This window comes from Homarus americanus, unplaced genomic scaffold (assembly GCF_018991925.1).
Source record: "Homarus americanus isolate GMGI-L3 unplaced genomic scaffold, GMGI_Hamer_2.0 scaffold19318, whole genome shotgun sequence".
NCBI classification, from domain to species: Eukaryota; Metazoa; Arthropoda; class Malacostraca; order Decapoda; family Nephropidae; genus Homarus; species Homarus americanus.
The window spans coordinates 7,724,472-7,736,971 of NW_024732238.1; the positions used below are offsets into that span (position 1 = coordinate 7,724,472).

General features: G+C 41.9%; 1 non-coding gene across 1 annotated transcript; it reads left to right on the top strand.

The window, feature by feature from the left end:
• Positions 1-1,091: 1,091 nt before the first annotated feature.
• Positions 1,092-1,164, top strand: Trnar-ccu. Its single transcript has one exon. It is a non-coding gene; the product is annotated as a tRNA-Arg (tRNA).
• The last annotated feature ends 11,336 nt before the right edge of the window (positions 1,165-12,500 follow it).

A 12,500-nucleotide genomic window follows, 5' to 3' on the forward strand; every position in this document is an offset into this window, starting at 1 on the left:
ACACCATCCTCGACACCGGCTCCTACTACCACCTGAGATCCCTAGCCCGAAATTGCTGTTCGACACACAACCGCATCCAGCCCATACGTGCACGAACTGATCGCTATAAGAACAGCCCAGTCCCAACCATTGTAAAATTATCAATAACTTGTAATAAACCAATGTATTCACTCCCAGTAAACTCTTGCACTGTCACTATGTTGAAATGCCACTGTAGTTTGAGCTTTTCCCCATCTAGTTATATATATCTTATTTGTATCACTTATGTTGTATATTATTTGTAATTCGAAACCCATTCCCCAAATATGTAACTGTATATTTTCAGCCTTCTGGCTGCTAAGCTCTTCAATAAACCGTTATTATTATTATTATTATTATTACACACACACACACACACACACACACTGATGGCCACATTTGTCTCTCAAAACACACACACTGCTGATGGTCACACTTTATACAGTCACACACACACACACACACTGATGGTCACACATACAGTCACAGACACACACACACACACTGATGGCCACACTTTATACAGTCACACACACACACCGTTGGTCACACTCCATACAGTCACACACACACACACACTGATGGTCACACCATACAGTCACACACACACACACACACACACACTGATGGCCACACTTTATAGTCATGCACTGATGGCTATTTTTATAGTCACACACACTGATGGCCACACTTTATACAGTCACACACACACACACACACACACTGGATGACCACACTTTATACACACACACACACACACACACTGATGGCCACACTTTTATACAGTCACATATACACACACATGCACTGATGACCACACTTAATACAGTCACACACACACACACACACACAGGTAACCACAACACCACACATGATCTTGGTGTTTATATTTTCCCAGGTTTACTGAACATTTTCACTAATTAAGACGGTGGCAGATGCACAAGTCATTACTCCCGTCAGTCCAATCTAATTCACCGTGTCATGTGCTGTTTCTGTTTACGCTGAGTTAACCCCGGTGAAGCGGTGACTCGGCGATGTATACTTCACACAAAAGCATACACGTTGACCTTATAGCCCCTGTGGCCCAATGGATAAGGCATTGGCCTCCTAAGCCAAGGATTGTGGGTTCGAGTCCCACCAGGGGTTGAGGTATGTTTTTTTTTTTTTTTTTTTTTAGGATAATGAGGCATTTTCAAGAGCCTGGTTATGCCCGGCACTGTATCTGATGAGAGAGAGAGAGAGAGAGAGAGAGAGAGAGAGAGACGGACGTGAGTGACCTTTTTAACAAGTTCTATCTATCTTTACTATCTTATCTCTCTCTCTCTCTACCACATGTATAAACGAAGGGTAATCTATTGAATATTTCCATCCATAATATATATCTCTTTCTCATGCCAAATCTCTACCTTATATTATTTCACTCACTTAATTAAGCCACAAAAACATATTTTAATATATCCTCTCGTAAAATATAACGCCCTTTTTTTTTTAGTTAGATTAGGTGGGTAAGTAAGTGCTATATTCTTTATATTCTTTTTGCTACGAGTGGTTGGCTCAGTGTCTTGTAAACGGTAATTGGCAACAGGTAACACGTGTTGCTGCTCGTCCTCACACCTGTTACCACACCTGTATCCCGTTCTCACACCTGACTGAGCCTTACCACACCTGTATCCCGTTCTCACACCTGACTGAGCTTCACCACACCTGTGTCTGTTTCCACACCTGGTTGACCTCCACACCTGTATCGCATTTACCACATCTACTTCTTGTTGCCATTTGACATATTTTGTGTGTATGTTTGTGTCTGTCTATTTGTCTGTCTGTGTTATTGTATACTTACCGGGGTGTTTGTTTTCCTGAATTAAGGACGTTGTTGCTTTCTGCCTGTCTGTCTGTCTGTGTTGCTGTCTGATTATTTTGGTGTTTGTCTGTCGGCTCTCTCTCTCTCTCATAGACTAAACATCATAATATCAAACCGGGTTAAGTGACTCATAAAACACCGTCACTGTTTATCTATACATAATCTATACAGGCAAAAAAAAATCAACAGAAACCGAACACGCGAACTGGTTTAATTGTCATCGTCAGTTCGCCTATAAAACATAAATGTGTTTTTATTCAGTACTTACCGGTAAAGAAAATAAAAAGTTCCTCGTAATTTGTTTCATCTAAGAAAAGTTTATATATTAAGTTCCAAACACTGAACTTACCTGGTCTTATATTTGTAAAGAGTATTACATGTGTAATAATAATAATAATAATAAACGGTTTATTAATAGAGTGTGTGTGTGTGTGTGTGTGTGTGTGTGTGTGTGTGTGCGCTCGCATAACTGCATGTGCGTGTCAATAATTGGGACGTACACAGATCAATGTCCTTGAAGCGATAATTTCAATGTGTACGTCACGTGATGGCAAACTTGATGTACACGTGTCTTTCATACATACATACATACATACATACATACATACAAGTGCAACGTGACTAATTATCCTGGCGTACACACACACACACTTGTCAGGCAATTCATATCGTCCTTATCTTTCTCTTTATTATCTATGTGTGGTGGAAGGAGTTGGAGGGCAGACTAGGAAAGATTTGGTTGGGTGAAGAAGGGGGTGGGGGGGGTAGTTAGGGGAGGGAAAGGTGTTGGTAGGGCAGGGGGAGTGTGTGGGTGGTAGGAGGTGTAGGGGTACAGTGGTGGCGGGAGATGGAGGTGGTGGGGAGGGGGGGTGATGGGGCACAAGAGTCTCCCAGTGCCAAGACTCCTCACCCAGTGCCAAGACTCCCCACCCAAAGTACCAAGACTCCAACCCAGTGCCAAGATCAAGAACCCCACCCAGGTTGCCACATCGATGAGGAGTAATCATCTTATAACCGGAAGTGCTCACCTTCCTTCCTGTCATCAAGACATCGTTGTGTCATCGTCAGGAGCGAGCGTCAGTCATCATGATCCCTCGCCGTCATCATGATAATAGTAACTCAAAAAAGGTAATTTTCTTCAAAATTTTGGAATCTGAGGAGAAAATGTGGTGGGTTAATTTGTCTGTTTCTTCTTTATGACCGCTTGGGTTCACTGTGTCTGGTGGGGAGTTGATGGGTAGTGTCATCATTATCATCATCATCATTATCATTATCAGTATCATTGTCATCATCATCATCATCATCAAGAACAACAATGATAATGACAATATATTTAATACAGGTTGACAATCCCTTATCCGAAATCCTTGGGACCAGAGGCATTTCGGATTTCAGAATTTTTCGGTTTTCAGAATGATTAGATTTTTTTTTTTTGTATTACATCCGGGCACAAGTCACTGACCCACATTGGGGCCTGGGGGGCGAAAATATAATAATCGTTATAATAATAATAATAATAATAATATGTACAGGTAATAATAATTCATAGGTCTAGGTCGTGTTTACTCACTTTTTATCTTTTTTCATTCTTGTATTTCTTTATTATTATTATTATTATTATTATTATTATTATTATTATTATTATTTTATTAATAAAGTATTATTGTTATCATTATTATTTTATTTTGGTGTATTTTTAAATTAAAATTTTATTTACTATGAATAATTACTGTGGTACAGGTATTATTATAATTATTATTATTATAATTAGTATTACTATTACATTTTCGCCCCCAGGCCCCGATGTGGGTCAGTGATCTATGCCTGGGTGGGCTAATCCCTAAAAAAAAAAAAAAATTGCTCCACAAAAACTTTCGGTTTTCGGAATTTCGAATAAAGGGTTGTTAACCTGTAATATACTCAACAATAATAATAATATATAATAATAATATTAACCGTGATATTCGTATTATTATTAATATTATTATTATATAATATTAATATTATTAATATTATTAATATTGTATTGTTGTTATTGTTATTATTATTATTATTATTATTATTATTATTATTATTATTATTATTATTAATATTATTATTATTATTATTATTATTATTATTATTATTATTATTATTATTATTATTATTGTTATTGTTATTGTTATTATTATTATTATTATTATTATTATTATTATTATTATTATTATTTGTTATTATTATTATTATTATTATTATTATTATTATTATTATTTTATTTTATTATTATTATTATTATTATTATTATTATTATTATTTTATTATTATTATATTTTATTATTATTATTATTATTATTATTATTATTATTATTGTTATTGTTGTTATTATTATTATTATTATTATTATTATTATTATTATTATTATTATTATTATTATTAATCATTCCTGCTTATTTTAAAAATTTCAGATTACGTTTTAAATAATTCTGATTATCCTCCACAAATTACTAAGTTAACCTATAATTATCGGATCATCACACTCATACCAGGTAACCATAATCACCTCATTACGTCACATATTAATAATTTATCAACCCTTAATTAATTACTATTTTATTTTTATCATTACAGCTTCACCTCGTCATTAAGACCCCGATGTTCTAAGTAGGTCAGGAAATCATGAGATCGAGGAGTCAATTAATTACCTTTGACCTCCTTGCGTCAGGTCATTAGCCTATACGCCAGGTAATTACGTCATCATCAGGTCATTATGACGTCATGAGGTCGTTACCATCGTTGGCCAGGTCCTCGTTGATGGTGTGTGAAGAGTTAGGGGGTTTGATGGTGTTAATCTGAAGGTCATTAAGGCTACAGTATATTGTGTTCACTCGAAGGCTGGTTATGACGATGTAAGGCTAATGTGTATCTGTTCTGTACCTGTGTGTGTGTGTGTGTGTGTGTGTGTGTGTGTGTGTGTGTGTGTGTGTGTGTGTTGATTTGCCTGTCTAATTAGTGTATCTCTCTCTCTCTCTCTCTCTCTCGTTCGCTCGCTCGCTTCCTTATTAATTACCACCATTACTCGTTCTTTGTGCCACTGTCTTCCACACCAACTCATAGACGAAGAGAGTGGACACGAGGCGCTGTAAACACACCTTTGTCTTAACACTGTGATGGGAACACGATTAAGCTGGTGTCTGAGTGTGTGTTCCTCTGTATATGTATATGATGGAGGTGTCTTATTCTCGTGATATATGTATGTATATATCTTGAAGATGTCTTGATTAAAGACGAAAGCTAAGGTGCTCCGTTGTTTCCCTTTTCCCGTGTGATTTTACCAAGATTTATCTTATCCACGTTTTCATTGTGGATCTACATGAAGTATATATATACTGTATGTATGACGGATTTACCTGAAGATTACCCCCCCTTCCCTAACTCGTTTTACCTGTTGATTTGATACTCTGATGTTATCTGAGGAAGTTATGTTTTTGTTGGGTTGGTTTAGGTTAGGTTAGGTTAGGTTAGGTTAGGTTAGGTTATTTCGTTTTTCTTCTTCTGTCCTACCATTTCTTTTTCTAACCCTTGTGCTCGTTTTTGCCCCTGTCTCTTACCCCCTCCATCCTCCCTCCCTCTCTCCCTCCCTCCCTCCCTCCTCCTCCCTCCCCTCCTCCCTCCTCCCTCCTCCCTCCCTCCCTCCTCCCTCCCTCCTCCCTCTCTCCCTCCCTCCTCCCTCCCTCCCTCCCTCCCTCCCTCCCCTCCCCTCCCTCCCTCCCTCCTCCCTCCTTCCCTCCCTCCCTCCTCCCTCCTCCCCTCCCCCTCCCTCCCTCCTCCCCTCCCTCCCTCCTCCTCCCTCCCTCCCTCCCTCCCTCCCTCCCTCCTCCCTCCCTCCTCCCTCCCTCCCCTCCCTCCCTCCCTCCCTCCTCCTCCCCTCCCTCCCCTCCCTCCCTCTCCCCTCCCCTCCCTCCCCTCTCCTCCTTCCTCTTTTCATGAACCTCCTTGCTTTTCTCTCATCCCCACCAGTCTATATTTAGCGGCACACACACACACACACACACACACACACACACACTCGCCTTCTCTTATATGTCTCTCTCACTTCCTCTTTCCTTTCCCTTTCTTCTCCCTCTTCCTCATCTCTCTCTTTCCTCTCCCATTCTCTGCCTTCCTTTCTCCTTCCTGCCACACACTCTACCCTCTTTTCTTCTCCCCTCCCACCTTCTTTCTCTCCCCTCTCCCTCTCCCCTCTCCCTGATTAGTTGATGACGCTGCACCTTGGATCAATGGATGAAGCTTCAAGCACTGTGAGGAGGGGAGGAGAGAATATGGCGGGGAAAGGGAGGAAGAGGTAGTGGTGGAAAACAGTGGGAAAAGGAAGAAGTGGGAAGAGGAGTGTGTGAGAGGCGAAAGAGAGGGAGGAGTGGGAAGGAAGGAGAAGTTGTGAGAGGGGGGTGATGATAGTGAGGGGAGAGGGTGACGAGAGGTGTCTTTCATAAAATGGGGGAGGGGAGGAGGAAGGTTAAGGGAGGGTGGAAAGTTGGGAGGACGGTGATGTATTAATGGGGAGAGGGTTGGGGTGTCTTTAATCATAAGATGGGGAGGAGAAGGAAGGGGAGGAGGAGAAAGGGGGAAGGCATTAGGGAATATAACTAAATGGAGTGTGTTTTAATCATGAGAGGAGAAGGAATAGGCGGCCGGGAGGTGTACACGGAGGAGGAGGAGGAGGATGATGATATGATGATGATGATGATGATGATGATGATGAAATAAGAGATATGATGATGATGATGATGATGAAATAAGAGATATGATGATTGATGATGATGATGAGAAATAAGAGATACGATGATGATGATGAGAAATAAGAGATATGATGATGATGATGATGATGGTGATTGTGATGGTGGTGGTGATTGATGAAAGTTTTTTGAGTGTTGATGAAGAAAGCGAAGGAAATGACATATGACAGATGATGCCAAAGAGATTATAGATGCCAAGGGTGGAAGCAGAAATTAATAGTAAGCAAGTCAAGGGTGGAAGCAGAAGTCAAGGTGGAAGCAGAAGTCAAGGGTGGAAGCAGAAATTAATAGTGAAAGCAAGTCAAGGGTGGAAGCAGAAGTCAAGGGTGGAAGCAGAGTCAGGGTGAAGCAGAAATTAATAGTGAAAGCAGAAGTCAAGGGTGGAAGCAGAAGTCAAGGGTGGAAGCAGAGTTAATAGTGAAAGCAGAGGAGGAAGAAAGGAAGAAGAGGGGTAGTAGTAGGAGGAGGAGGAGGAGGAGGAGGAGGAGGGTCAGGTGTAACTAACCCACCCACTAAACTACCTGGTCTGGTCATCTCCACACGCCATTACAGGTCACATTGCATGACCCCTGATGACCTCTAATGACCAGAACCACATAACAGGCTCGTCATTACCGCCACCCGATAATTCCCTTCCACATATCAACTTCCTAAAAAAAAAAAAATTCTACGTAAAATTTTTCTTCTGGTTAAATTGGCTCCTGTTAAGAAATGCATCAAACTGACTCACTTAAGATGGTGGTTAATATGGGGTTAAAATTGCCCTTAGACTCGACTTTAACTGAATGGATGACTGTATCTAACTCACACATTAAGAAAGCACTAATTAAGTGCTCAGGTGTATTGAGAAAAGCCCTTTAAAAAACACGTAATTGTTATAGAGTTGCCTTAAGGTGATGTCCTCAGGTAAAACAAAGGTGGTGATCTCCCTGACGAAGGCCGGCCATGTTGAATTATTCCCGTAACTGCTCCAGGTATACCACCTTACCTTACCTTACCTGACCTTTAACCTTACTTCACTATACCTTACCTGGCCTGTGCGAAAAGCAAAATAATTACGTCCTAAGTGGCATCGATGTTGTGTTGGGTCGCGTACGGAACATGTCACCTCCGCGTGTACCTGAGAATACTAAGGTAGGAGGTACCTTGGGGAATCTTTTTTGGGGGAATGTTTAGGAATCTATCGGAATATTTTTGGAATTTGGGAATATTTTATTTTTAATCTGTTGGAATATTTGGGGATCAATTGGAATAGTTTGGAATCTGTTGGAATATTTTTTTGGAATAGTTGGAATGTGTTGGAATATTTTGGGGGAAAATTTTGGAATCTGTTGGGTTATTTTTGGAATCTCGGAACGGTTTTAGGAATCGGAATATTTGGGATTCTAGGAATTACGACCTTCCCAAAGACACAGACGAGAGAGCGACGCCTCCAGTTACAGTCGAGTCTCAGTGCAGTTTGTCCGCCATCTTTGTGTTTAAGTGAATCAGTCGAACACATCCTCACGAGGTTTCATCAAAGGAAGAATTTAACGTAGGTGCCTTTGTGTGTCTGATTGCTGGCCACTCCATCCCTCTGTGTGTAGGGTGAAACAAGGGGGTTTTGTCCAAGTGTGGGTTTTGTCCAGTGTATGTGGTAACTAATTCAGGTGGTGTCCAAGTGTGGGTTTTGTCCAGTGTATGTGGGAACTAATTCAGGTGGTGTCCAAGTGTGGGTTTTGTCCAGTGTATGTGGTAACTAATTCAGGTGGTGTCCAAGTGTGGGTTTTGTCCAGTGTATGTGGTAACTAATTCAGGTGGTGTCCAAGTATGAGTTTTGTCCATTGTGGGTGTTGTCCAAGTGTGGGTTTTGTCCAAGTGTGGGTTTTGTCCAAGAGTGGGTTTTGTCCATTGTTGGTGTTGTCCAAGTGTGGGTTTGTCAAGTGTGGGTTTTGTCCAAAGTGGGTTTTGTCCATTGTTGGTGTTGTCCAAGTGTGGGTTTGTCCAGTGTGGGTTTGTCCAAGAGTTGGGTTTGTCCAAGAGTGGGTTTTGTCCAAGAGTGGGTTTTGTCCAAGAGTGTGTGTTGTCCACTGTGGATCTAAGGTGTTAAGTGTACCATTGGATCTAAAGATGACAAATCAAACGGTTGTATTGCTTCTCTCGTTTGGTCAAGTCAGCGTCTGTCAGCTTGAGGATGTCAGCCCTATATATGTTGATGTTGTTTACTGTCAGCTCTATATGTTGTTTACTGTCAGCTCTATGTGTTGTTTACTGTCAGCTCTATATGTTGTTTACTGTCAGCTCTATATGTTGTTTACTGTCAGCTCTATGTGTTGTTTACTGTCAGCTCTATATGTTGTTTACTGTCAGCTCTATATGTTGTTTACTGTCAGCTCTATATGTTGTTTACTGTCAGCTGCTCTGTATGTTGTTTACTGTCAGCTCTATATATTTGTTACTGTCAGCTCTATATGTTGTTTACTGTCAGCTCTATGTTGTTTACTGTCAACTCATATGTGTTGTTTACTGTCAGCTCTATATATTGTTTACTGTCAGCTCTATGTTGTTTACTGTCTGCTCTATATATTTGTTTTACTGTCAGCTCTATATGTTGTTTGCTATCCCTCCTATGTGTGTTGTTTACTGTCAGCTCTATATGTTGTTTACTGTCAACTCTATATATTTGTTTACTGTCAGCTCTATATATTTGTTATATCCAGCTCTATATATTTGTTTACTGTCAGCTCTATATGTTGTTACTGTCAGCTCTATATGTTGTTTACTGTCAGCTCTATATATTTGTTTACTGTCAGCTCTATATGTTGTTTACCATATTGTCTTGTTCGTGTGGCAGCAGTGATTATATTCCTGCCGTGTATTGAGTCTTCTACACACACACACACACACACACAGGGGGGGACTGGCAGATCCCAGCCGTCAAGGACAAATGACGTGTGTGTGTGTGTGTGTGTGTGTGTATTGCGTCTGATGAACACCAGCCAAAATAAACAGTAGACTCGACCCTCAGACGCCTGTAAGATCCTTCGTTTTATCGTAACTCGGAATAAATAAAACGTAACCTACAGGAAGATCTAAACAAATTTTTCGAATGGTCTGAAAAATGGCAGATGAAATTCAACGTGGACAAATGTAAAGTACTCAGTATAGGAGATGTAAACAGGGAAACCAGATACCAGATGAACAACGATGCCATAGAAAAATCCGACTGCAAGAGAGATTTAGGAGTAATGATAAGTAGGAACCTTAAGCCAAGAAAACAATGTGTTTTTGCTCGTAACAAGGCTAATAAAGTACTTGGGTTCATACAAAGGAGTGTTAGTTACAAGACTGGCGAGGTCATCCTAAAACTGTATCTTGCTCTTGTGAGACCACACCTGGATTACGCAGTTCAGTTCTGGTCACCGTATTACAGAATGGATATTGAATCCTTGGAAAGAATTCAGAGGAGAATGACAAAGACTAATCCGGGGCATTACGAACCTTGAGTATAGAGACAGGTTAAAGCATCTTAATTTGCACTCCCTCGAGAGACGTAGAGCGAGGGGAGCGACAGTAGAGGAGGTGTATAAGTGAGTCAGGGCTAAACAAAGGGGACATTACAAAAGGTACTTAACTATCAACCGGAGCGAACTCGTAACAATGGTTTTAAATTAGACAAATTTAGATTTAGGCGTGAAATAGGTAAACACTGGTTTGGAAACAGAGTAGTGGATGAATGGAACAAGTTACCAAATATCATCATTAACTCGAATACGCTGGATAGCTTCAAACATAGGTTGGATGCTTATATGAACAATAGGGGTTGGGTGTAAACGGGACTGCCCAGTATGGGCCAATAGGCCCGCTGCAGTTTCCTCCATTCTTATGTTCTTATGTTAAGACTCTCTCTCTCTCTCTCTCTCTCTCTCGCCATAACTCAGTATCAGGTAACGTAGCCTCAGAAAATCTTAATCATTACCTGATTTCTTCGTTAATTAGTGGTGAGAGAATGTATGATTAAAATCTCGTAAGTTTTTGTCTTTGGTTTTATCGTATCTGGAATTACGAGACTTAGTTGTTGTCGGTGATATCTTACGGCAGGTTTGAAGCAATTGAAGGTTTGATTAGGTTGGGTTAGGTCAGGTCAGGTCAGGTCAGGTGAGGATAAGTTAGGTTTAGTTTAATTACATCGTTTGATTAGGTTAGATTTCTTTTTTACTTCGGTGACAAAAATATCTGAAGACATTGAGAGACTTGTGGCACAGTGCTTCAGTCAGGTGGATGATGCCACGCATTGTGTCACGGCTGTTGACCTGATGGATGACCTGCCAAATTCTGCTCTCATCCATCACCATTTCTCTCACATTCTTGCGTGCGGGTGATGTGTGGAGGGTGATGGGGAGGAAAATGATGGTTGGGGAGAATGGTGGGTGTGGAGGATGATGACTGGGGGAGGATAATCGAGGGGGAGGATGATAGGTGATGGGGAGAGAATATGTGTGGAGGATGACGACTGTGGTGGGTGACGGGTGGGGACGATGATGGCTGGGGAGGATGATGGGTGGTGGGGAGGAAAATGATGGGTGGTGGGAAGAGGATGATGGGTGGTGAGGAGAATGATGCTTGGGGAGAAGATGATGGGTGGTGGGGAGGAAAATGATGGGTGGTGGGGAGAGGATGATGGGTGGTGAGGAGAATGATGCTTGGGGAGAAGATGATGGGTGGTGGGGAGGATGGTGATGGGTGGGGAGGAGAATGATGGCAGAGAGAAGATGATGGGTGGTGGGAGGATGGTGATGGGTGGGTAGGAGAGGGATGATGGGTGGTGAGGAGAATGATGCTTGCGAGGAGAGGTAGGTAGATGGTGGGAGGATGGTGATGGGTGGGGAGGCAGCAGTCTTCTCATCATCCGCCGTGTCATTCATTGAGCCGTAAAACAATAAGAAGATGTGAAGAGGATTCCTGGTGAATGGGGACCTTTTTAATTTGCTCTGTCTCTTAAAGGGTGGGGTAGAGAGTGGTGTAATATGATAGGTAGATAGGTAAAGAGAGAGGGAGATAGAGAAATAGATACATAGATAGGCAGGAAGATAAATACGGAGGGAGAGAGAGAGAGAGAGAATAACATAACACGGAGATGACATCAACACATACCATTGTTCACCTTCCCTCATTACCCACGACAATATGCAGAATTCCGAAAACAGTGAATTTGTAAATGAATGAAAACCCGAGAAAAAATTATTTATACATGCCATATTCTTTACATATATAAATAATGGATGTATATGAATTACTACATATATATACATGGATCTTATCTATATTATTCCCATCGTAAATGTGTTTATATCCAGGGAAATGTGGAGATGGGTATATATACAGTATAGTGTTACAGGCTGGTGGTCAGGGCTGTGAAACATTAAGAGGGAGGGTGTTGGGGTGGGGGAAGGGTGGATGTTGGGGTGGGGGGTAGAGATGGATGTTGGGGGTGGGGGAGGGTGGATGTTGGGGTGGGGGAGGTGGATGTTGGGGTGGGGGAGAATTGGATGTTGGGGTGGGAGGTGGATGTTGGGGTGGGGAGTGTTGGGGTGGGGGTAGGGTGAATGGTAGGGTGGGGAAGGTGTTGGTGGGGTAGGGTGGATGTTGGGGTGGGGGGAGGTGGATGTTGGGGTGGGGAAGGGTGTTGGGGTGTGGGGTAGAGATTGGATGTTGGGGTGGGGGAAGGGTGTTGGGGTGGGGTGTGGTGGGATGTTGGGGTGGGGGAAGGGGGGTGGGGTGGATGTTGGGTGGAGGGAGGATGGTGCAGGGGTGGGGAGGGAGGGATGTTGGGGTGGGGGGAGGGGTGTTGGGGTGGGGAGTGGGGTGGG